Source organism: Anolis sagrei, chromosome 3 (assembly GCF_037176765.1).
Source record: "Anolis sagrei isolate rAnoSag1 chromosome 3, rAnoSag1.mat, whole genome shotgun sequence".
NCBI classification, from domain to species: Eukaryota; Metazoa; Chordata; class Lepidosauria; order Squamata; family Dactyloidae; genus Anolis; species Anolis sagrei.
In genome coordinates, this window is record NC_090023.1 from 31,934,449 (window position 1) to 31,958,942 (window position 24,494).

Genomic DNA, 24,494 nt, shown 5'->3' on the forward strand with positions numbered 1-24,494 from the left:
TGGATGGAGTACTGTTATCTTCCCGCAGAAATGGTACTTCTACTCACATTTGCATGTTTTCTAACTGCTTCTCTGTGTACTTTCCACACTTCCGGCATGTTGCCAGAATGGGGTCCGATGGAGACAACGTAATCACGCAAGGCTACTTCTGGTGGGGCTCTGTTTGGCTCCATCTCAGCAGTGTGCTGGAAGTGCGCTAAGAGGGAACCCTGAGGAGATGGATGACTAATTGAAGAAGCCAAGGGCAGCTGGGAAACATTGTGGAATGGCAGCCCACAACACACAACAGTAAGGGGATGAAGCTGGGTGCCGCCCCATAGTTTCCCACAGTGTCCCCAGAGTTGTGGACCTCCATGTGATGAGGTCTTAGACGACAGCATCTATTCTTCTTCCAGTCCTCTTGGCTCCTGCTGTTGTCCCCACAGGAGCCCAACATCAAAGGTAGAGTTCACCATCTGTAGTGCTGCCTTCCCCAACTAAGCCAGGGTGCTACCAAAGTGTAGGAGAGATGCAGAGTTTATTTCCCCTTTCTTTGTAGATTTATTCTTTAAAACAGTGATAGATAAAGCAACTCTTTTCATTGTTTCAGACAGATTGCTTTTTTTCCTCTAGCATTATACATCTAAAGCTTTACTTGATACATTTCTGCAACAGAGTTTATCTTTGATCCACAGAAAAAAGACAAGACGAGCTCTTTTCTCAGTTGTCCTTTGACCCTGCCTCGCTGTTTTTACTGCTCCTAATTTACAATATAATCAAAATACATCAAAAAAGAAAGTTTGAAACGCATATGCAGTACGGCTGCTGTCAAAACGCTCTACCTAACTCCATCACTTTTTTACTTCTTTGTCCCTCATGTATTGCCTTCCCATCTACAGATCCAGAAGCTGCTTCTTTTCAACCTTTGTGCCAAAGGAATTAATTTTAGAAAGCAAAGGTTGCAAGTGTTAGGAATATAGTACACGTCTATTATAGATTGGATTATATCACTTGCTACCTCTGCAGTTAAAAGCAGCATGCTTCTGAATTCTTGCCGCTGGAGAACCAGCAGTTGGTGGCTTACATGTCATTGGAGTGGAGAATGCATGCTGACTTTAGCCTGATCTTCAAAGACAACATTCAGTGTCAAATCCTATCTCCCAAAAAAGTTCAGCACCTCAGATAGCGTCTTTAAAGTTCATTCAACTTCAGAGTGGATTTATCATACCATCAAAATAAGAGTAATCAACCACCACTGTTTCTATGGATGTCTGACTAGTTAATGAAGGAAAAAGAATGTTATGGAAGATAAGTCTTTATTTTGACTGGATGAGTCTCTTCTTAAAAGTGCATTGGTAGTGTTAGATATATATAAATTGTTAACTACTACAGATGGCAAATGTCACATTGAAAAGGAAAAGATGAAATTGTTGATGACCTTATTAGTTGGTACAGCAGGAGCCCCTGGTGGCGCAATGGGTTAAACCCTTGTGCCAACAGGACTAAAGACCTACAGGTCAGAGGTTCGAATCCGGGGAGAGCGTGGATGAGCTCCCTCTATCAGCTCCAGCTCCCCATGTGGGGACATGAGAGAAGCCTCCCACAAAGATGGTAAAACATCCGGGGGTCACTTGGGCAAAGTCCTTGCAGATGGCCAATTCTCTCACACCAGAAGTGACTTGCAGTTTCTTGAGTAGCTCCTGACATGAAAAAAAAAATGGTACAGCAAGATTGCATAGATTGAACATAAGAAACTTGTCAATAAAGAGGCTGCAATGATACATTGCAGTCTAAGCAAAAGAAAAGCACCAACACACAAAACAAAACCAATATGTTTACCACCTGTGAAGGACTGATGGGAATAGAAGTCTGAAAATGTTGTCAAAAATAGTGATATAAAAATCTAGTGGGACTTTTTGACTCAAACTGAGAAACAATTAGACATAATGTGTCAGACATTACTGTGGTTGAGAGAGAAAAGGAAAGCTAAGAGTATAGATGTGGCAATCTCACAGGTTGGCAAAATCAAAGACAAAAAGGAATGTAATATCAATACCAAAGCACATTTCCAATGTCATTTGCCACTTGGGAGAAAGAGGTGGGGGTGACTAGGCAGCATCCAGCTGCATTTTGCAGCTGGGGAATAAAACTGAGCTTGTCTTCCTGGAGTTCCAGTAGCTTGCTGGATGACAAGGGCATTTTCCCTACCTGAAGAAGAGCAGTTCAAGTTTCCTGCTGCCTGGGCTTTTTTTTTGTTCCTTTTGCTCCAGTCCATAAAACATTGTGTCAGTGCACTCCAGCTCTTGAAATATATTCTCCTACAATACCAGAAAAAAAAGGCATGGATGCCTTTGACTTTAGGTTATGTGCATGCTGTTAACAACAGGGACAGAAAATTTAAAATTTAAAAGGAAATTGTCATGATCAGAGATTGGAAGAAAAAGAATCTGTGCCAAATGCACTAACCAGACCAGTTATAGTCTCAGCTGCTGTTGGAGCAAATCAATTGCAGATTTCATCAGTAAAGCATCAATCTATTCCTATGTTGCCACCTCTTCAACAAAACCCAAGGCAGAATTCTATGGCAAATGTAGTCTTTGAGATAACCAGATCTTCGCATTGTGCCTTGATTTTGAGACCAATGAGTGCTCATTAAAGTTTTTGTAACATTGGACTTGCAGGAATATTCAGGGATAAAATTTTAACACCCAGCTTCTGGTGCTCAGTATTTTGATTTAAACTTAACACTACCACACAGAAAGCACTTATCCATGTAGGTGTTCCACACAGCCAGCATCGCATTTAAAAAACGCTTACCCTGTGCATTGACCCACACAGCGACAGTGTTTGCACAGTAGCAATTTGTAGCCCAGCTGCGTTTCCTGATATTTTTTTTGTTTGACCTATTTGGAGTAGGGCTTCTTATTGCTGCTGCACTCTTTGTAGAACTTGCTTTCACCCTTGATCTCTCATTCTCAAGGCTATTTTTGGTTTGTTTGTTTCAAAAGACATTCTGAACTTTGTAACTGATTCTTAGTTGTGCCTGGAAACACCTAAATGATTGAAACTATCTTCATAGACAACAGTGAATGGTGATGAAAACTGCAGTGGGGTAATATCAGGGCACAAGCCAGCATGGTGCAATGGTTTGAGTATTGGACAAGGTCACCCAGTGGGTTTCCACGACTGAGCAGGGATTTGAGGGTTCAAATCCCTCCTCAGCCATGGAAACTCACTGGGTGACCTTGGACAAATCACACTCTACGAGTCTCAAAGGAAAGCAAAGGCAAACCACCTCTGAACAAAACCTAGCAAGAAAACCACAAGATAAGATCTGTATAATCCTGCTTTGATGGTAGGTAAGAGCAATAGAAAAATAGTAGTGGTGAAAGTCATATTGTCCTGTTCATATACGGCAGTTTCCAGTGTAGTCAATGGGGAAGAGTGCTGGAGCTGCGGTTCAGTGTCAGAAAGTGTCTTGATTCTTCCTATTCTACAGAGTTGTAAACCAAGACTTTTGGGCCCACGGATAGAAGCCATATATACATGGACATCCTGTAAAATAACCAACTATTATTTTGTGGTGATCACTTACACCCATTTTTCTCAAACTGTGCTCCTCCAGATGTTTTGGACTTCAGCTCCCAGAAATCCCAGCCAGCTTAACAGCTGTTAGGAAATGTGGGAACTGAAGTCCAAAACATCTGGAGGAGCACAGTTTGCGAAACTTTGACTTACACATTTCCAAAAAAATGAAGAGGACAAAACTTTCAAAAAGGTTGCACATGCTGATTGGTGTATATGGATTCAGCCCCTTTCTAATCTCCTGGAATCTTCCCAAAAACAGAACAGGGGGCACCCAAAATTCAAAACGAAAACAGAATGGATTTCAGCCATTTAATACACCTCTAGCATTTATGTCATCTCGGTTGCTGAACTAAAGCTGGGGAAATACATGAAGCATCTTTTTCTGTGTATGATTCCCCATTTGGCTTGGGATGTGTTTCCAGAAGTTCATTTTTGTACAAATATGACCCTTGGCTGCATATGAATATATGTTGTCCTGAATATTAATTCAATTTCTGCCGCAATCTTATAAAAAGTCTTCTCGAACTATTTATTTCTTACAGTAATAACTGTGTGATAAGCCAAGTCAGAATGAATAACTTTCAGAAATAATGAACACCATTGTAATGGGACTTTCCATTTTCTGCTGATATTTCTCTGTTTTGTTTTGGGTTTGTGTGTGTGTCAAAAGTAACTTGCAAGTTGCTTCTGGTGTGAGACATTGTCCAAAAGGTGCCTGGATGTTTTGATGTTTTACCATCCTTGTGGGAGGCTTCTCTCATGTCCCCACATGGGAAGTTGGAGCTGACAGAGGGAGCTCAATCCTCTCTCTCCATATTTGAACCGCTGACCTGTCAGTCAGCAGTCTTGCCAGCACAAGGGTTTAACCCATTGTGCCACTGGGGGTTCCATTTCTCAGGGAATTATTGATGTTGACATCCCTTTTTTTAAAAAAGGATATTTTTTTCTGTAATAAAATAATGAGTCTTAGAGAAATAAAATATCCATTGCTCTCAGTAATTGAACCTGAAAAAAAAATCACTTATTTTTAAGCTGCCGTTTTCAATTTAGAGGCTAATTTTCCCTGATGGATGTTCCCCTGGAGTTTCTTTAGCTTGAAACGTTGTGATGAGAACTGAATGAGGTGTCATCTGATAATAAGTATTACAGTTTCTGTCCAGTAGTGAGAAAATGGATCATGTAATTTTTTTCTTTGTTCTCTCACCTTCCTAGCAGGATATCTCATAAGTCTCAGAAATGCCACAGACCCAGCTGTAGGTACTAGGTAGGTAGGTAGGTAGGAGTAAAAATATAACTTTCAGTGTTCTCAATGGCAAGAGAGGTATAAAATTCCATACCTCCTGATGCATTGTTTTGCGACACTGTTTGCATTGAACATGGTAGTTAAAATGGTTTCAAATTGCAGTCATTCTGCATTGTAGATGTACCCATGTTGGCAGGCCCGTAGCCAGGATTTCATTTCGGGGGGGGGGGGGGCTGAATTTTTTTCAGGGGGGTTTTGGGGGGGGGCTGAGTCTGAGTGAAAGAGGGTCTAGCCTAGCAAACTCTTTGTATCATTACCCCAATACCCCCATGCATATGGGATATATTGAATATGGTGATCAGATCATGATATGAATAAACATAACAGTTTAAATAATGCACCAGTAAGGCCTTTTCGCGAACCACCATGAGAATTTCGGGGGGGGGGGGTGAAGCCCTGGCTACATGCCTGCATGTTGGTGAAAGATTCTGTGAATTGTAGTTGAAAAAGGAAACCTTCTACATGCTGGAAAAGAGGAGATTAAGAAGAAATGCTTTCGCAACTCAGGGAATTGTGGTTTGTTCTATTGTTAATTAAAAGAAGCCAGGTTCAAGTTGTAATTTGGTAGCCTGGGCATTTTCCCCATTTCTTTTAAGTAAGCGATATGTTAGCATTACATTTAATCTAGGGCAGTGTTTGAAAACTGCAACCCCTGCAAGTTCATGAGAGTCTAAAATTCATTTTGCAATTATCAGTGTATTCTTAGGATGGAATACAAATGTTTCTTCAGACTATCCATCTGTCCTGGGGCTTTTTATTTAGACTCATATCCAGCAATAGAGCAATCAGAGCTACTTTCCACAATAATTGCAGCTCATTCTTACAGGTCAATGCAGACAATTGCTTATTGCTCTCTGCCCCTATTTCCGATACTCAGCATCTTTACAGTGAAACTGGCAAACGACACCAACATGTTGGTCCTGGTTGACTGGACTGATTAAATGCTCTAAGTAGTTGGAGACAATTAATAGACTCCCCAGGCTTTGTCAGTTGTGAGAACAATTATTGCTGTAGGGAATGCAAAAATTGCATGGCAAGGAATTGTAATAATAGAGGAAATAATAATAATAATAATAATAATAATAATAACAATAACAACAATAATAATAATAATACACGTCCCAAAGGGACACAGAGCAGATTAGAATATACACATATATAGGCAAACATTCGAAGCCTTTTATACAGTGAACAATGACATACAATACACAAACAATGGCAAAGGTTTCTCTTTCCATCTCCAGCATCTGGAGGTGATGCTCAACTCCAGCCATGGGGAGGTGCTCTTGTTCTATTTTTCATGTTGAGGAGCCTGTTGTCCTTAGACCCTCCTGATCGTGTTTGCAGGAATAGCTGCAGGGCGCCTCTTACCTTCACGCTGAGGCAGTACCTATTGATCTATTCCAGTGGTTTCCAATCTGTTGTCCATGAACTAACAGTGGTCTGCAAAAATGAAAATATGGTTTGCATCCTCACCATTACTACATCGATGCCTTGAAACAATGCAGCAACAAGAGTGACTGGTCTTGCAAAACTCTCTTATAGTGCCAAGGCAACAGGGATGTCGGGAGGGGAGAGGCTGCCTACTAGGCTTGTTTGATTTAAAAAAAATGGTTCAAAACTTGTTTCGGATGTAGAGGGTGCTGGTGGTTCGATTCTAAAGTCAATTCCGATTTTCACAGAAAAAAATGTTCAAAACTTTTCAAAACTTCTGAGACTTCTGAATCCTTCCTTAATGGTTTGAAAGTGTTATTTCCTGTTTCATTGAGTAGTCTTTACTTTGAATGTAGTAGTTTTATTCCAGAAACGGGGGGGGCGGGGGGAGCAAAGGGAGGAAATTCATCCACTCTGCTTTAAAACACTTCCCAGGCTCTCGACAGAAGCGAGGGGAGAGGAGAGGGAGAAAATTCATCCACTCTGCTTTAAAACGCTTTCCAAGCTCCAGACAGAAGTGAATGGAGAGGAGAGGAGAGGAGAGGAGAGGAGAGGAGAGGAGAGGAGAGGGAGGAAATTCATCCACTCTCCTTTAAAATGGCTTCCCAAGCTTGAGCTGAGGCCAGGGACCAGAAGCAGGGAAACGCTGAATAATTTCTGACTCGCTTTCTGCTTCATAACAGAAATGGTGTAAAAAGCTTCAGAAGGGCAAAGGGACTTCTGGTTTCCTTAAAAACTTCAAATTTGCTTAAAAGAGCAAATCTTTCCAAATTTATTCCAAATTATGAAGATTCCTACTGAACCTAACCATGCCTACTGACTACCCAAGGAGGATTACTATTACCACATCAGCTCTAGATTATTAAATATGGTTTTCTGTGGGTGAGCAGGTGGTGACTACTAGATGGCATATGTTTTGTATCAGAAACTAGAGCTGATGTGGTCTTTCCAATGCAATTTTCTGAATCAGCACTCAAAATAACCAAACCAAATCTAAAGTTGACCAAAAACCGATTCATAACCCTTTTGGTACTAATGTTGGAGAGTCATCCCTGGTCAAAGTGGTCCCAAAGGTTGGGAACCACTGATCTACTCACATTACATGTTTTCAAATTGCTAGGTTGGCAGGAGCTAGGGCTAACAGAGAAATAGAGGGGTTTTGCAAGAGTTGCAGAGAAATATATTTGTGTTTGGTGTCATATCTTACATTATTTTGATATATTAGACATCTTCACTTTAATAAATGCACGGGAATTCTTTTCATATTAATGGAATAGAAAAATATTATAGATATAGTATTGTGCAATATGCAATTTGTTGCCAGGTGAGAAGACAGTCCTGAGCCACAACAACCAAAATGTGCAATCAGTCAAAAACAGCAATTTTTTTAAAAAAAAATCCAGGCAAAGTAAATCAATCTTTGCAGATCTTTAAAAATCCTTTTGATTTTTGCTGAGCATTGAGAAAGTGCTTAGTTACGCCAATAGAAATGAATAGGATTTCGTGGCTTTGAAGTCAGTGGGTTTTACAAGCGCTTAACCTCACTTAACCTTGTCTGAATCCTGCCAAAATAATGTCATAATTCTCCTTTTGACAGTTTGTTTGCACAACTAAATTGGTGTCATAACATTGAACAAAAATGTGCGAGGTTTAACCACCAAGTCTTGCAATATTTCCTCATGTGTGTTGATCTCACCACTGCAGAGTTGCTAGATATGACTTGAACAGTGGCAGGTCAGAGGATTCATAGAATCATAGAATCAAAGAGTTGGAAGAGACCTCATGGGCCATCCAGTCCAACCCCCTGCCAAGAAGCAGGAATATTGCATTCAAATCACCCCTGACAAATGGCCATCCAGCCTCTGTTTAAAAGCTTCCAAAGAAGGAGCCTCCACCACATTCCGGGGCAGAGAGTTCCACTGCTGAACGGCTCTCACAGTCAGGAAGTTCTTCCTCATGTTCAGATGGAATCTCCTCTCTTGTAGTTTGAAGCCATTGTTCCGCGTCCTAGTCTCCAAGGAAGCAGAAAACAAGCTTGCTCCCTCCTCCCTGTGGCTTCCTCTCACATATTTATACATGGCTATCATATCTCCTCTCAGCCTTCTCTTCTTCAGGCTAAACATGCCCAGTTCCCTAAGCCGCTCCTCATAGGGCTTGTTCTCCAGACCCTTGATCATTTTAGTCGCCCTCCTCTGGACACATTCCAGCTTGTCAATATCTCTCTTGAATTGTGGCGCCCAGAATTGGACACAATATTCCAGGTGTGGTCTAACCAGAGCAGAATAGAGGGGTAGCATTACTTCCTTAGATCTAGACACTATGCTCCTATTGATGCAGGCCAAAATCCCATTGGCTTTTTTTGCCGCCACGTCACATTGTTGGCTCATGTTTAACTTGTTGTCCACGAGGACTCCAAGATCTTTTTCACACGTACTGCTCTCGAGCCAGGCGTCACCCATTCTGTATCTTTGCATCTCATTTTTTCTGCCAAAGTGGAGTATCTTGCATTTGTCACTGTTGAACTTCATTTTGTTAGTTTTGGCCCATCTCTCTAATCTGTCAAGATCGTTTTGAATTCTGCTCCTGTCCTCTGGACTATTGGCTATCCCTCCCAATTTGGTGTCGTCTGCAAACTTGATGATCATGCCTTCTAGCCCTTCATCTAAGTCATTAATAAAGATGTTGAACAGGACCGGGCCCAGGACGGAACCCTGCGGCACTCCACTTGTCACTTCTTTCCAAGATGAATAGGAAGCATTAGTGAGCACTCTCTGTGTTCGTCCACTTAACCAATTACAGATCCACCTCACCGTAGTTTTGCCTAGCCCACATTGGACTAGTTTCCTTGCCAGAAGGTCATGGGGGACCTTGTCGAAGGCCTTACTGAAATCCAGGTACGCTACATCCACGGCATTCCCTGCATCTACCCAGCTTGTAGCTCTATCGAAGAAAGAGATCAGATTAGTCTGACATGACTTGTTTTTGATAAATCCATGTTGACTATTAGCGATGACTGCTTTTGTTTCTAAGTGTTTGCAGACCACTTCCTTAACAATCTTTTCCAGAATCTTGCCCGGTATCGACGTGAGGCTGACCGGACGGTAGTTGTTTGGGTCATCCTTTTTTCCCTTCTTGAAGATTGGGACCACATTGGCCCTCCTCCAATCTGCTGGAACTTCTCCCGTTCTCCAAGAACTCTCGAAGATGGTTGCCAATGGTTCCGAAATGACTTCCGCTAGTTCCTTCAATACTCTGGGGTGTAGTTGATCTGGCCCTGGGGACTTGAACTCATTAAGAGCGGCCAGGTATTCCTGAACGACTTCTTTCCCAATTTGGGGTTGGATGTCCTCCAAACCCTCATCCACTCCATCTTGCTGAGGTTGAAGACTCTCTTTTTGTGAGAAGACCGAGGCAAAGAAGGCATTAAGTAGTTCTGCCTTTTCCCTATCCCCTGTCATCATTGCCCCATCTTCTCCTCGAAGAGGTCCTATCGCCTCCTTGTTTTTCCTTTTTCTACTGACATAAGAATAGAAGCCCTTTTTATTGTTTTTAATGTCCCTGGCAAGTCTGAGCTCGTTTTTTGCTTTAGCCTTGCGGACCTTTTCCCTACAGGTGTTGGCTATTTGTTTGAATTCTTCTTTGGTGATTTCTCCCTTTTTCCACTTCTTGTGCATGTCTCTTTTGTGTCTTAGCACAGTTAGAAGTTCTTTGGACATCCATTCTGGCTTCTTTGCACTTGTCCTATTTTTTCTCTTTGTTGGCACAGTTTGCAATTGCGCCTTGAGTATTTCACTCTTGAGAAATTCCCATCCATCCGTAACTCCCTTGTCTTTTAGTATCTGTGTCCACGGAATGCTGCTCAGCGTTTCCTTCATTTTTTGGAAATCAGCTCTCCTAAAGTCCAAAATGCGGGTTTGACTTGTCTTAGTTTCAGCCTTCCTTTGTACCTCAAATTGCAGGAGCACATGGTCACTTGCCCCTAAGGATCCTACCACTTCGACCGCATCGATCAGGTCCTCCGCATTTGTTAAGATGAGATCAAGAGTAGTCAATCCCCTTGTTGCTTCTTCTACCTTCTGGACCATGAAATTGTCTGCAAGGCAAGCGAGAAATTTGTTGGACTTTGTACTCTTGGCCGAGTTTGTTTTCTAGCAAATATCGGGATAGTTGAAATCGCCCATGACTACTACATCTCTTCTCTGTGCCTGTTTGGTCAACTGTTGGCAGAAGACTTCATCAAGTTCTTCCTCCTGGCTTGGGGGTCTGTAGTAGACGCCTACAACGACATCTTTTTGAGTCCCAGTTCCCTTGATTCTTATCCAGATGATTTCAAGCTGGTTTCCCAGATTGCTGTCTTGAATTTCTTCTGCAGCATAAGAGTTTTTGACATATAAGGCTACTCCGCCTCCTCTCCCCTTTGTTCGGTTTCTGTGAAAGAGGTTATACCCCTCGATATCTACATTCCAGTGATAGGAGTCATCCCACCAGGTTTCAGTGATCCCTATGATATCATATTTGTGGTGTTGTGCTAAAAGTTGGAGTTCGTCTTGTTTATTTCCCATGCTCTGTGCATTAGTGTAAAGACATGTGAGCCCCTGAGATCTTCCCCTGAGCTGTTTAATTGGGATTATTGTGCTTTGGGTACTTGGTCCTTGTTGTGTTTGTGCAGCCCTCCGTTTAGCCTTCTGGCGATTCCCAGATATTGTGGGTAAAGTAGTGTTCGCAAGGCTGTTGTCCCCCTCCCCCGGTGGACCTAGTTTAAAGTGCGTCTAATGAGGTTTGCGAGATGTGGTATAGTAACTCTGTACAAGTAAGTCCTTTTCTGTACTTAACCCAATCTTACTCGTTATGTCTGATAGAATCAACTACTGTAGTCTGTAAAATAAGAAGGGAGATGCACTACTGATGAAATCAGGGACAGGCAGCACTTATCTCTCCAAACACAGTTGCTAAAAAATAAGCTGCATTGATTTTACTTATTTACAATCATAAGGTTTTTTGAATGCAGTAAAATAAGCCCCAAACCAATATCTACAACTGTACAGTGTTTGCAAACCTGGGATTATTGGTTACAGTAAGACAACTCCTTGCATCAACTCTTGCAAGTTTTAAGTGCTATTGCTTTTACATTTCTTTGACTGCAAGAAGCATAGTCATGTTAAAAAAGAACTTTTTATATCAAGTTTTATTTTGTACCATCTCAACACTTCTATACGCTGTTTAATCCAGTTTGAGTCATATGTACAGGCATATCCACAGCCCCTACTAATGTATTTTTTAGTGAATAAGCAATCACGTGAGTGAACAGTCTTTTTTTTTTCTCGTGTCAGGAGCAACTTGAAAAACTGCAAGTCGTTTCTGGTGTGAGAGAATTGTCCATCTGCAAGGATGTTACCCCGGGGACACCCAGATGTTTTACTATCCTGTGGGAGGCTTCTCTCATGTCCCCACACGAGAAGCTGGAGTTGACAGACGGGAGCTCACCCCACTCCCCAGGTTCGAACCGCTGACCTTTTGATCAGCAGTCATAGGTTTAAAGATAAACAGGTGTATTTAAATAGGTTGGTGACAAATGTTTTATGACCCCAAACCTGGGACCAAATGCAGTAAATTTGCTGTGGATTTTATCTCAGTCTTTAAAGGAGTGATCCAAGAGGCTGAATCTGATTGGGGTGTTGGGTTCCTCCCCTTAAAGTCTGGAATAAAATCTAAGGTAGAATTAATTCAGTTTTCCACACTCTTTGGCTAAAGACTTTGTAAAACTCTCATAATTCCATAGCACTGAGCCATGCCAGTTAAAGGTGGTGCATTACAGATAGTTAGTTTGAAGTTACATATAGATAGTTAGTTTGAAGACTGTTCGTTGTTGTTCATTCGTTCAGTCGTCTCCGACTCTTCGTGACCTCATGGACCAGCCTACGCCAGAGCTCCCTGTCGGCCGTTACCACCCCCAGCTCCCTCAAGGTCAGTCCAGTCACTTCAAGGATGCCATCCATCCATCTTGCCCTTGGTCGGCCCCTCTTCCTTTTGCCTTCCACTTTCCCCAGCATTATTGTCTTCTCTAGGCTTTCCTGTCTCCTCATGATGTGGCCAAAGTACTTCAACTTTGTCTCTAGTATCTTTCCCTCCAGTGAGCAGTCGGGCTTTATTTCCTGGAGGATGGACTGGTTGGATCTTCTCGCAGTCCAAGGCACTCTCAGCACTTTCCTCCAACACCACAGCTCAAAAGCATCGATCTTCCTTCGCTCAGCCTTCCCTAAGGTCCAGCTCTCACATCCGTAGGTGACTACAGGGAATACCATGGCTTTGACTAGGCGGATCTTTGTTGCCAGTCTGATGTCTCTACTCTTCACTATTTTATCGAGACTGGACATTGCTCTCCTCCCAAGAAGTAAGCGTCTTCTGATTTCCTGGCCACAGTCTGCATCTGCAGTAATCTTTGCACCTAGAAATACAAAGTCTGTCACGGCCTCCACGGTTTCTCCCTCTATTTTCCAGTTGTCAATCATTCTTGTTGCCATAATCTTGGTTTTTTTGACGTTTAGCTGCAACCCGGCTTTTGCGCTTTCTTCTTTCACCTTGATTAGAAGGCTCCTCAGCTCCTCCTCGCTTTCGGCCATCATAGTGGTGTCATCTGCATATCTGAGGTTGTTAATGTTTCTTCCAGCAATTTTCACCCCAGCTTTGCATTCATCCAGCCCCGCACATCGCATGATGTGTTCTGCATACAAGTTAAAAAGGTTGGGTGAGAGGATGCAGCCTTGCCGTACGCCTTTCCCAATCTTGAACCAGTCTGTTGTTCCGTGGTCAGTTCTGACTGTTGCTACTTGGTCCTTGTACAGATTCCTCAGGAGAGAGACAAGGTGGCTTGGTATGCCCATCCCACCAAGAACTTGCCACAATTTATTATGATCCACACAGTCAAAGGCTTTAGAGTAGTCAATGAAGCAGAAGTAGATGTTTTTCTGAAACTCCCTGCCTTTCTCCATTATCCAGCGGATATTGGCAATCTGGTCTCTCGTTCCTCTGCCTTTTCTAAACCCAGCTTGAACATCTGGCAACTCTCGCTCCATGTATTGCTGGAGTCTTCCTTGCAGGATCTTGAGCATTACCTTACTGGCATGAGAAATAAGGGCCACTGTACGGAAGTTTGAGCAGTCTTTCGCATTTCCCTTTTTTGGTATGGGGATATAAGTTGATTTTTTCCAGTCTGATGGCCATTCTTGTGTTTTCCATATTTGCTGGCAAATGGCATGCATCACCTTGACAGCATCATCTTTTAAGATTTTAAACAGTTCAGCTGGGATCCCATCATCTCCTGCTGCCTTGTTGTTAGCAATGCTTCTTAAGGCCCATTCAACCTCACTCCTCAGGATGTCTGGTTCTAATTCATTCACCACACCGTCAAAGCTATCCTCGATATTGTTATCCTTCCTATACAGATCTTCTGTATAGTCTCGCCACCTTCTCTTGATCTCTTCAGCTTCTGTTAGGTCCCTGCCATCTTTGTTTCTTATCATACCAATTTTTGCCTGAAATTTACCTCCAATGTTTCTAATTTTCTGGAAGAGGTCTCTTGTCCTTCCTATTCTGTTGTCTTCTTCCACTTCCATGCATTGCTTATTTAAAAATAGTTCCTTATCTCTTCTGGCTAACCTCTGGAATTGCGCATTTAACTGGGCATATCTCCCCTTATTATCCCTGTTTCCTTTTGCTTTCCTCCTTTCTTGGGCTACTTCCAGTGTCTCAGCAGACAACCATTTTGCCTTCTTGGTTTTCTTTTTCTTTGGAACGTACTTTGTTGCCGCCTCCTGAACAATGTCGCGGACTTCTGTCCATAGTTCTTCTGGGACTCTGTTTACTAAATCTAGTCCTTCAAATCTGTTCTTCACTTCCACTGTATATTCGCTAGGAATGTTAGTGAGATCATATCTAACTGGTCTGTGTATTTTCCCTGATCTCTTTAGTTTTATTCTAAATTGGGCAATAAGAAGTTCGTGATCTGAGCTACAGTCAGCCCCGGGTCTTGTTTTCACCGACTGGATGGATGTCCGCCACCTTTGGCTGCAAAGGATGTAGTCAATCTGATTTCGGTGTTGACCATCTGGTGAGGTCCATGTATAAAGCCGTCTTTTAGGTTGTTGGAAGAGAGTATTCGTTATACACAGCGAGTTTTCCTGGCAAAATTCTATCAGCCTGCGTCCCGCTTCATTTTGTTCTCCCAGACCATGCTTGCCTGTGATCCCAGTTGTCATTTGACTTCCCACCTTGGCATTCCAGTCTCCTGTAATGAAAATAATGTCTCTTTTTGGTGTATTATCCAGTAGGTCCTGCAGATCCTCATAGAACTGATCTACTTCTGCTTCTTCAGCAGCTGTGGTTGGGGCGTATATTTGGATCACTGTGATGTTGAAAGGCTTTCCTTGCACTCGAATTGAGATCATTCTGTCATTTTTTGGGTTGTATCCAAGCACCGCTTTAGCGAATTTCTTATTAATTATGAAGGCTACTCCATTTCTTCGATGTTCCTCTTGTCCGCAGTAGTAGATCTGGTGGTCATCTGATGTGAAGTGGCCCATTCCAGTCCATTTCAGTTCGCTGACCCCCAGAATGTCTATCTTTAGTCTTGACATCTCACCAATAACAACATCCAATTTGCCCTGGCTCATAGATCTTACATTCCAGGTTCCTATGGTGTGTTGATCTTTAGAGCATCGGATTCGTCGTTCGCCTCCAGTACCGTCGGCCGCTAGCCTTCCTTTCGGCTTTGAGCTAGCTGCGTCATCACATCTGGGGCTAGTTGAACTTATCCTCTGCTCCTCCCCAGTAGCATTTTGGCCATCTTCCGACCTGGGAGTCCCATCTTCCAATGGCATACCTACATATCTCTGGTTGTACTGGTCCATTTAGTTTTCTTGGCAAGGATACTGGAGTGGTTTGCCATTGCCTTCCCCAGGGATCACGCTTGGTCTGACCTCTCTGCCACAACCGTCCCGTCTTGGGTGGCCCTTCACGGTTTCGCTCATGACATCATTGAGGTGCTCAAGCTCCAGCGCCCCGACAAGGCGGTGATCCTTTGCTGGAGTGAAGACTGTTCAGAAGCTTCAAATAGTCCAACGAGAGGCAGCCAGGTTAATAACTGGTCAGCATGCAGGGAGCTTACAACTCCCATGTTACATCAGCTCCTGGCTGCCTGTTTGCTACCGGGCACAATTCAAAGTTCTGGCTTTGGCCTATAAAGCCCTAAATGGCCCTGTCCCAGTTTACCTGTCAGAATGCATCTCCCTTTACAAACCATGAAGACTAAGATCTTCCAGGGAGACCGGTCCCGCCATCATCACAGATGCATTTGGTGGGGACGAGGGACAGGGCCTTCTCAGTGATTGCCCCCAGGCTATAGAACTCCCTTAATGGCAATATTAGATCAGTCCCCTCCCTCCTGTCCTTCAGAAGGATGGTGAACACTGACTGTGGTACCAAGCCTTTGGGGCAGTGCAATGAGGCAAAAATAGAATGTTGTCCTGAGATGGTTTTTAAGCAACTGATTTTAAAGTGGATATAAGTGATTTTAATGTTTGTGTATACTCATGGTTTTATGTCCTGGCATTGAATGTTTGCCGTTTATATGTTGTGCTCCACCTTGAGTCCTCTGCGGGGTGAAAAGGGCAGAATATAGATGTTTCAAATAAATAAATATTGAAACTGGATTTTGAAAGTGGAAATATTGAATCTTGGGCAGAGAAGACATCAAACATTTCACTGTATGTGGATCCAGACAAACTGCAGCCAGCAGAGCCAGCCCCAACTTTAGATAAATTAAGGCAAGCTACTTAAGTAGAAAATGCAGGAGGGCTGCAGTTTGTTTTGTGCTGTTATTGGAATACAAAGCTGTGTGTGTTCTCCTTAATCAGCTTTCACGTGTGATACAGGATGATCTTCAATAGCTACTATTAAAGTAAGCTTCAATTGGCAAACCTGTCTCAAGTGGCAAAATGTCCTGGGTCAGCTTGAGCACCTGGTGTTAAGTGAGAAACATTTTATTCATAACAGCGTAGTAAAGAGCTTGAGCACAGCCTCAGGTTGCCATGGTTAGGCATCATTAGATCAGAGGCAGCAGACCAGCATTGAATCCCATCTTATCTCTGCACCTCCAAGCAAGGGGGTTGATAATATCAGCAATGCCGGTGTCATTAGTTGCCTTTGTTGGCAACTAATGACACCAGCTTGCAAGTCTGGCATCCAAAAACCGGAGTGGAGCATTGTTCCATTTATTTCTATGAGACCTTTTTATGCCACTGTGCCTAGGTGTACGGATACAAAATCAACAAGAAACAGGTTGGTTATTGTGATACCCCAACAGCTGGCCACAACCCTGGGCTCATTCTGAATGCTGTGGTCTAGTAGATAGATTCTATTAATATCTTGGCAGGGGTTCATAGTATACACAATGCAGAGTCCAAGTCTGCTATGTTTTCTCCCTCTCCAAATTAGTTTCAGTGAGTGGCAGGTCCAAAAATTTAAACTGATTGGATACCCTCAAATATATGCACATTTAAAAATGAGTCCAGTCATGAACATGGTCCCTCGGTCATTTCCTCATCCAACTATTTTTTGGTTCCATCAACATAGGCAGTGACATATCCAATAATGGTATTTTGAATGGATTTGATTTTTATCTAGAACTGGTTGTTTTGATATAACTCAGTTATAGCTCATTCCCTGTGGTTGAAACGTACATATTTCATTATAATTGTAACCTTCTTCACTGAACAGAGTACTAAAAAAGACTGTACAAATATAAAAAAAATTGAGATCTTGTTAAATCAACAGTAATATACCTATTTGAAATGTGATGCCATATTATAGCAAATTATACTGTAATGCTCACTGGAAGAGTGTGAGTTTGAAATAGAAAGAATGTCACAGCTTGAGTTTAGGCTTTTGCTCCTGATTATCATTTTGTTTTTCCTATCAATAGTTGAGGACACCCTAGCGGATTTGCTATCTGAGTTCTGAGCAGTCTTAGATCTGATCATCTGCAGCCCCTCGCACAACCTCATGAAACACAGAGTAAAGGGAAAGCTGCCTACCAAAACATAAATATACAATACAGTAAGCAAACAGAATCATATACAAACAAATTATTAGTGGAGGCTTGAAGACGGTTGCTATTTCCAACAATAGAATTGACTTTTTTCTTTAAAGTAACTTTTGAAGATGTGATTATATTGCACTTGTAATTTAATGGTAAATATATTTTTGCAGTGCTACTTGTCAACATAGTTACAAGGATGTGGGCTCATAAAATGGAGATGGAGGAAAACCACATGGTTCAAATTGTTCCTGTGTTGTGCCTTATATCAAGCTCTGTTGTGAGAGTTGGAGAAGCAATAATGTTGGATGTTAGAAAAGTCTATTTCCTACTTTGTCACATCCCACTCATAGTTTAAAGGTTATGGCCACAGCCCTACACCAAAGATGTATGACTTATGAACTGCTTATTGTCTCCTGAGCTGGCTCTCCAAATTTACCTTAACAGCCAGGACCCACATTAAGCAAAAGTCTGTTCTGGTGGTAACTGAGGCACTGTAGGATGATATTCCCAGATCCCACCTACCTGTGGGAAAAGGAGTTGAGACTAGATTCTGTTTTTGATTGTAACACAAAAGGTTTTGATGGGAAAGATCTGGAAATCACCAAGAATACAGATCTCCGTAGCTTAGTGTGGCTGCTGGGTGTTAAGATAGATTTTCATAACAGGTGATGTATACAAAACAAAACAAAGCAAAATGCCACTGAATGCTGGGATTTAAGCCTCAAGGTTGCTATCATACAATCCAAGCAAGGTCTCTTTCTTCAAGAGCTTTGAAATGTGGAGACATTTGTAAGTATAGCACTAATACTATGATGATAAGCAGGAATACCAAACAATTACAAATGTGTATCTTACACATTTATGACAGTTCAGCAGTCCATTAAAAGTAACAATTTCAGTGATGCTTTTGAAAAAATAAATCCCCTTATCCACAGTGTCGATATGTAAAACTGTAGATAATAGTGGATCCTATTGACATGAAGGATGTCTGGCCCCAAAGTACCATAGAGTCATGCTGCAAGACCTAGATAATGCCTGTAGAGGCCAGATCTTGTGAGACGTGGATAAATTAAACTGTGATCCTGTGGATATGGGAGTCATACTGTAGTTTCTTTTAAGCATTATTAATGATACTATCAACTTACTGTTTTGAGTTGGAGATGGTGTCTCAAACTGCAACTGTTACTAATTACATTCTAAAAGTAACTATCAAAGTTGTCCTTCATAACAGATGGTGGAAATAAAACAAACAGATCCATCCCTTCTTGAACTTCCATTCTTGTTATGCTTCAAGTGCCTGCTACTTCAGTTTGAATGACACCACGAAACACTGGGATTTAAGCCTCAAGGTTGCTATCATACAATCTAAGCAAGGTCTCTTTCTTCAAGAGCTTTGAAATGTGGAGACATACCAGTACATCTGAACCCCACAGCATGATGATGTGTAAAAGAAATCGTATTTCATAAAACGAAAAATGAATAACTATTCTGAAAAATGAAACCAATGTGATAAGGGATTTCTGTTACCCAAGAGCCACCCATTCTTTTTAAACCTTCATATTACCTATCTTATGCAAGGCAGAACTATTCAACATTTGCTTAGGTGCTGAAACAGCATGATTTTAGCTGACAGACTTTCCTAGCCATCTGGTAAAAGTGGCATGAAAGGACTTTATTTCAGGAGCTAATTATTTCCTAGATTAATACCGTTGACAGGTTCTCTGTAGCATAGTGTATTTGTGAGGTGTTACGCGATTAGAGAAACCATTAATTGTGATGCCTGAGATGGGTTATTTGCCACATCTTGGCATGCAGCCACGACATCCCCATCTGTGTACAACATTTCTAGATCACAGGACACACTTGGCTCAAGTCTCTGAGGATGTTGCTTTTGCTTATCTGGAGATAGCAATCTGAGATGCCATTTTGCAGACTATTAAAACAATTGGTTTATCTTAAGTTGATAAATTGGTTTATCTTAAGTTGGCATGAGCTCTTCCATTCTCACTGATCTACAGCAGTCTTCTCCAAAGGACCGCCCTTCAGATATGTTGGTAATTCCCGCTAGCTGTAAAACCAGAAAAGACTTGTAGACTATTATATCTTGAGGACACTAGATCTGAAAAACTGAGCCAAGGTTGTACTACTCAAAGTAGTGATCTGCAGACTGATGCCTGTTCATGAGCCACTAGCTTCTGCTCCATGGCAAGTTTCCAGGAAACTATACAGCTAGGATAACAATATGGCAGAAATATGCTACTGGTCCATAGCAGATGGAAAGAAATCCAAGTCTACTTCATCAGATAGTTTCAGAAGCACTGATCTAGGAGGAATTGAACATGGTGGAATTGCCTGCTGTTAAATGACTTTTTCATTAGTGGTGCCATATGTATGGAATTCACTTACTCCCTCTTCACTATGGTTGTAATCCTTAATTCACTGAGCTCTATAGGCAGACCTTTTGAGTAAATTAGTACTAAATTATACTATAGATTTGTACTGAATTTCTCATTTTCCTTACTTTTTCCTTTCAGTATGTTAATTAATATACAGAGTGTTTCAAAATAATGGACTGAATTCAAAGCAATATAATTTCAAAGCTGCACTGGCTGCCAATTAGCTTCCGAGCACAAATCAAATTGCTGGTGTTAACCTATAAAGCCCTAAACGACTGCGGCCCTGTTTACCTCTCCGAACATATTCTCCCCTATGAACCATCAAGATTATTAAGATCATCTGGAGAGGCCCTGCTCTCGGTCCCACCGACCTCGCGAGCACGTCTGGTGGGGACGAAGGACAGGGCCTTCTCGGTGGTGGCCCCGCGACTCTGGAACTCTCTCCCACTGGAGATCAGAACCGCCCCTTCTATCCTGACATTCAGGAAACAGGTGAAGACGTGGTTATGGAGACAGGCATTAGACGAGTGAGCCAACACCCTGAGATATGGATGGGGGATGATGAACAATGCTTTTAGTAGGACGACTGACCATTGTAGTTATTGAATGTAATTGCTGTTTTAATGTTTTATTGTAATATGAATTATGATGTTTTATTGACTGTATGTGATTTTATGGTTGGAAACCGATCTGGGTCCCTCAAGAGAGGTGAGAAGGTCAGTATATAAAACTTTTAAATAAATAATAATAAATAATAATATTTCACTATGGTAACATGTTACAGGAGCCCCCGGTGCACAGTGGGTAAAACCACTGAGCTGCTAAACTTGTTGACCGAAAGGTTGCAGGTTCGAATCTGGGGAGTGGTGTGAGCTTCCGCTGTCAGCCCCAGCTACTGCCAACCTAGCAGTTCAAAAAATGCAAATATGAGTAGATCAATAGGTACCGCTCTGGTGGGAAGGTAACAGTGCAGTCATGCTGGCCATATGACCTTGGAGGTGTCTGCGGACAGTGCTGGCTCTTCCGCTTGGAAATTAAGATGAGCACCATCCTCCAGAGTTGGACGTGACTGGACTTAATGACAGGGGAAAATCTTTACCTTTACCTAACATGTTACAATTACAACATTACAAGCAGTTTAGAGAGTTAGCAAGTTTTACTAATCACTTTGAGCGAGGAATAAATCTAAAAATAATTCAGCAGCTGGAGAATATCTTATGTACTACTTTCACACTAGAGAACGGATCCACTTTAAATCCAGTTGCTGCCTCTGCAGAATTCTTGGCTTTGTTCCTCCCAAAACTACAAACCCCAGAATTCTGCAGGAGACAGAAACTGGATTTAAAGTGGATTCATTCTCTAGTATGATGAGGCCCTAGGACTACATTGCGAGATCACCATCTTGTGAATGATTTGCGATGGGGCTGTTTGTGTGCTGGGAGAGGCATCTAGTGGTAATTATTTGAAACCCCACCCTTTCAGGTGGTAAGGGTTTCATGCATGCGTGAGTCATGGCTGCAGAGATATAGCAGTTTCAAAACAGGTCAATCTTTTTGAAATACCTGTACTTATACTTAGCTTACTGTGTTTTTGTAGTTGTAATGTTTGGGGCTGATATTACTGGTATTGTATAATCTTAAAATGGTGTATGTCATCAGCTATTTTCATTTGGTTGAAGTAAAAAAACCAAACATTTATTTAATTAATTTCTGTCCTGCCTTTCTCCCAAATGGGATTCAAAACACCTTACACTATACAGTAAAACAGAGCAGGTAAAACAATAAACAATACAGGTTTAAAAAGCATTAAATAATTAATTCAATGAAAATTATTTCTAAAAACATTAAAACAGTAACATACATTTATCGATGCATGTTAAACTAGCACAGCCTGTTACACTTAACTTCACCCTGGTCAGCTAACTGAAGACCTATTTAAACAAGAAAGTCATTGCCTTCTTGTGAAAAGCTAATATTAAGGGGGCAGATCAAACCCTCTTGCAAAGCCAGTCTAGAGCCTAAGTGAAGCCACTCATAAGGCTTTTCCCCGAGTCCACACTATCCAAATCTGGGAGGCTGGTGGGATGAGGGGAAAGCCCCAACTTGAAGACTGTAAGTTATGGATTAGTTTTATTTACATCTCACATTTCCTCTAATAAGTTCAAGATGGTGTAGTCATGCATGGTTGTCTACCACATTTTATCATGATAACAATCCCCGAGGAGCCCCCAGTGCTGCAGCAGCTTAAACTACTGAACTGCTGAACTTGCTGACCAAAAGGTCAGCAGTTCAAATACTGTGAGCAGGGTTAGCTCCCACAGTTAGCCCCAGCTTCAGCCAACCTAGCAGTCTATGCAATCATGTAGGCCACATGACTTTGGAGGTGTCTATGGACAATGCCAGCTCTTTGGCTTAGAAATGGAGATGAGCACCACCCCCCAGAGTCAGACATGACTAGACTTAATGTCAGGGGAAACCTTTACCTTTACCTAACAATCCTTAAAGGTAAGTCAAAACCTGGGGGAAAGGGACTGCTCAAGGACATCTTTTAATTAGGTCAGCATCATAATGACCAATGAGCATGTGGCCAAGCATTTATATGCCTGCCCAAATCTTGTATGGGCATTGTGAGAATTGAAATCATGGCAGCCTCACAATGGGTGCCACAGCAACACTTCCATTCTAGGCCTGGTGCGACTTTCTTACCCTCCATGCGGGGTTGGGGGTAAGTCCACTGTCCTTTGGAGATTCAAACATGTGTCTGTCAAGTCCTAGTCCAACCTTCAAACCATTATATTTACAGAGGTTTCCTATGTGAGCATCCTTCCTATTGGTCTGACTTTGTATTTTTTTATTGCAGAACACAGCATCTCTATTGTATAAATATTGTATGTAATAACAAAAAATAGAGAGGCCTGTGCCATCATTAAGAGTATCAGATTTAGTTTAGAACATGATTTCAATTCTCACAGTGCCCATACAAGATTTGGGCAGGCATTTAAGTGCTTGGCCACATGCTCATTGGTCACTATGATGCTGACCTCCTTAAAATATGTCCTTGAGTAGTCCCTTTCACCAGATGCACAAAGTATATTTTTGGAAGCTGAGAATGATCAGCCTGCATTAATACTTGGATGGCAGACCACCAAGAATACGAGGTGCTGTAGGCTATATTTCAGAGGAAGGAACTAGTCAAACTACCTGTGAGTGTTCCTTGACTAAGAGAACCCTATGAAATTCATAGGGTCATCATAAATCGACAGGCAACTTGAAGGAACATACATACACATAGTACCATGCTCAAGTCCATGTGCCTATGCCCAGTATATACACGGTTGTGGAGTTAGAGCCACAAAAGACCTTTCTTTTCTTATACTGGGCCAGACTAACACAGCTATAAAAAAACCCCAACAAATCAGCAACTTTCAGTGAATTTTTCAGTATTTATATTTTGTAGGTCTTCATTAAGGTGCTATACAATCTTAACCTAAATACATTCATTCACATAATTCAGTGAATTAACATGTTATTACTATCTGTGCCTAAGAATGCCATCTTACTTTAAAAACACTGGCAATGTGTTTGACCTTGGTTAGTTGTTGTTACTTCAAGGTCTTTTCACACCTGAGGTGAATGAAATGCAGCCAGGTATAACAAACCCCTGCTTGTCCCTCTGTTGTTAAAACAGATGCCTGCTTTATTTAGTATAAAATGGAACATTTGCACAGAGGGACATCACGTATGGTTAGGCTGTAAGTGACCTTTATTCATTTCACAAAAGTAAAACCACCTCTGCAGAAGATGGCAAAGATTGGAATATGATAAATTGGGAGAAAAGAGACATTAAGGCCTAAATCCTATTAATTATGACTGATGAATGGTGAATCAACGTGAGAATATATCCACTGATCAATGGGTCTATATTAGTTGCAACTAACAATAGAATTGAAGCCTTTGCTTCTGATTGGGTCTCTAGCCTTGGAAAAACCTTGAACCTAAGTCCAATCAATAGTTGCCTGGATTGTACTGTACTATAAATTCTCCATTTGTTGATCCACAAAATCCCAAAGAAGTACTGCTTTCATGCGGGTTTATACTTTTCCTAACCATGCCAATTTTGGGAACATTGCCTGATGTATTATCTTCTATATTGTGCATAGGCAAAACAATCCTTTTTTTTTGTTGAAGTGATGCCATTGGAGCAGGGTAGGGAGAAAAAACCAGGATTGTGTGCCTTTCTGTTGTGTAAGCAATAAAAGTGGCAATTTCCACCCCATAAGTATTCCACTGGAGACTCTGGGCATATGCTGGCTTGTGATTCAGGGAGCTGTGGCCCAAAGAAGTAACTTTTCCAAACACTTCCTTTATACTTGGCAGTTGTAGCAGGCCAGGAACAAATCGTGAGCATCTTCCAGTTCTTGCTGGATGGCTTCTTTCATTAGCCCAGTCCAATATAGCCCATGATGAAGAATAATGGTGTATATGGTTCTACAACATCTGGAGTGTTATGCATTCACCTATCCTTCCAGAACAGTGGTTCCCAGCCCATGCTCTTCCAAGTGTTTTGGCCTTCAGCCCCCACAATTCTTAACAGCTGGTAAGCTGGCTGGGATTTCTGGGAGTCAAAATCCAAAACAACTAGAGGACCAAAGGTTGGGAACCACTGCTTTAGAAGGATATTAAATTATTGAAAAAGGAAA

The 24,494-nt window shown here is 41.7% G+C and overlaps 1 protein-coding gene across 3 annotated transcripts in view; it reads left to right on the forward strand.

Annotated features, from left to right (window-relative positions):
• Positions 1-24,494, forward strand: part of MTUS2 (microtubule associated scaffold protein 2) — a 386,111-nt gene that overhangs the window by 68,493 nt on the left and 293,124 nt on the right. Inside the window, exon 1 of one of the 3 annotated variants that reach the window (XM_060770881.2) lies at positions 17,335-17,416. The exons of the other annotated variants lie outside the window; for them this stretch is intronic. The gene's annotated coding sequence lies outside the window, so the exon portion shown is untranslated. Of the gene's footprint in view, positions 1-17,334; positions 17,417-24,494 lie in introns of those variants that run through there. 3 annotated transcript variants of the gene reach the window in all.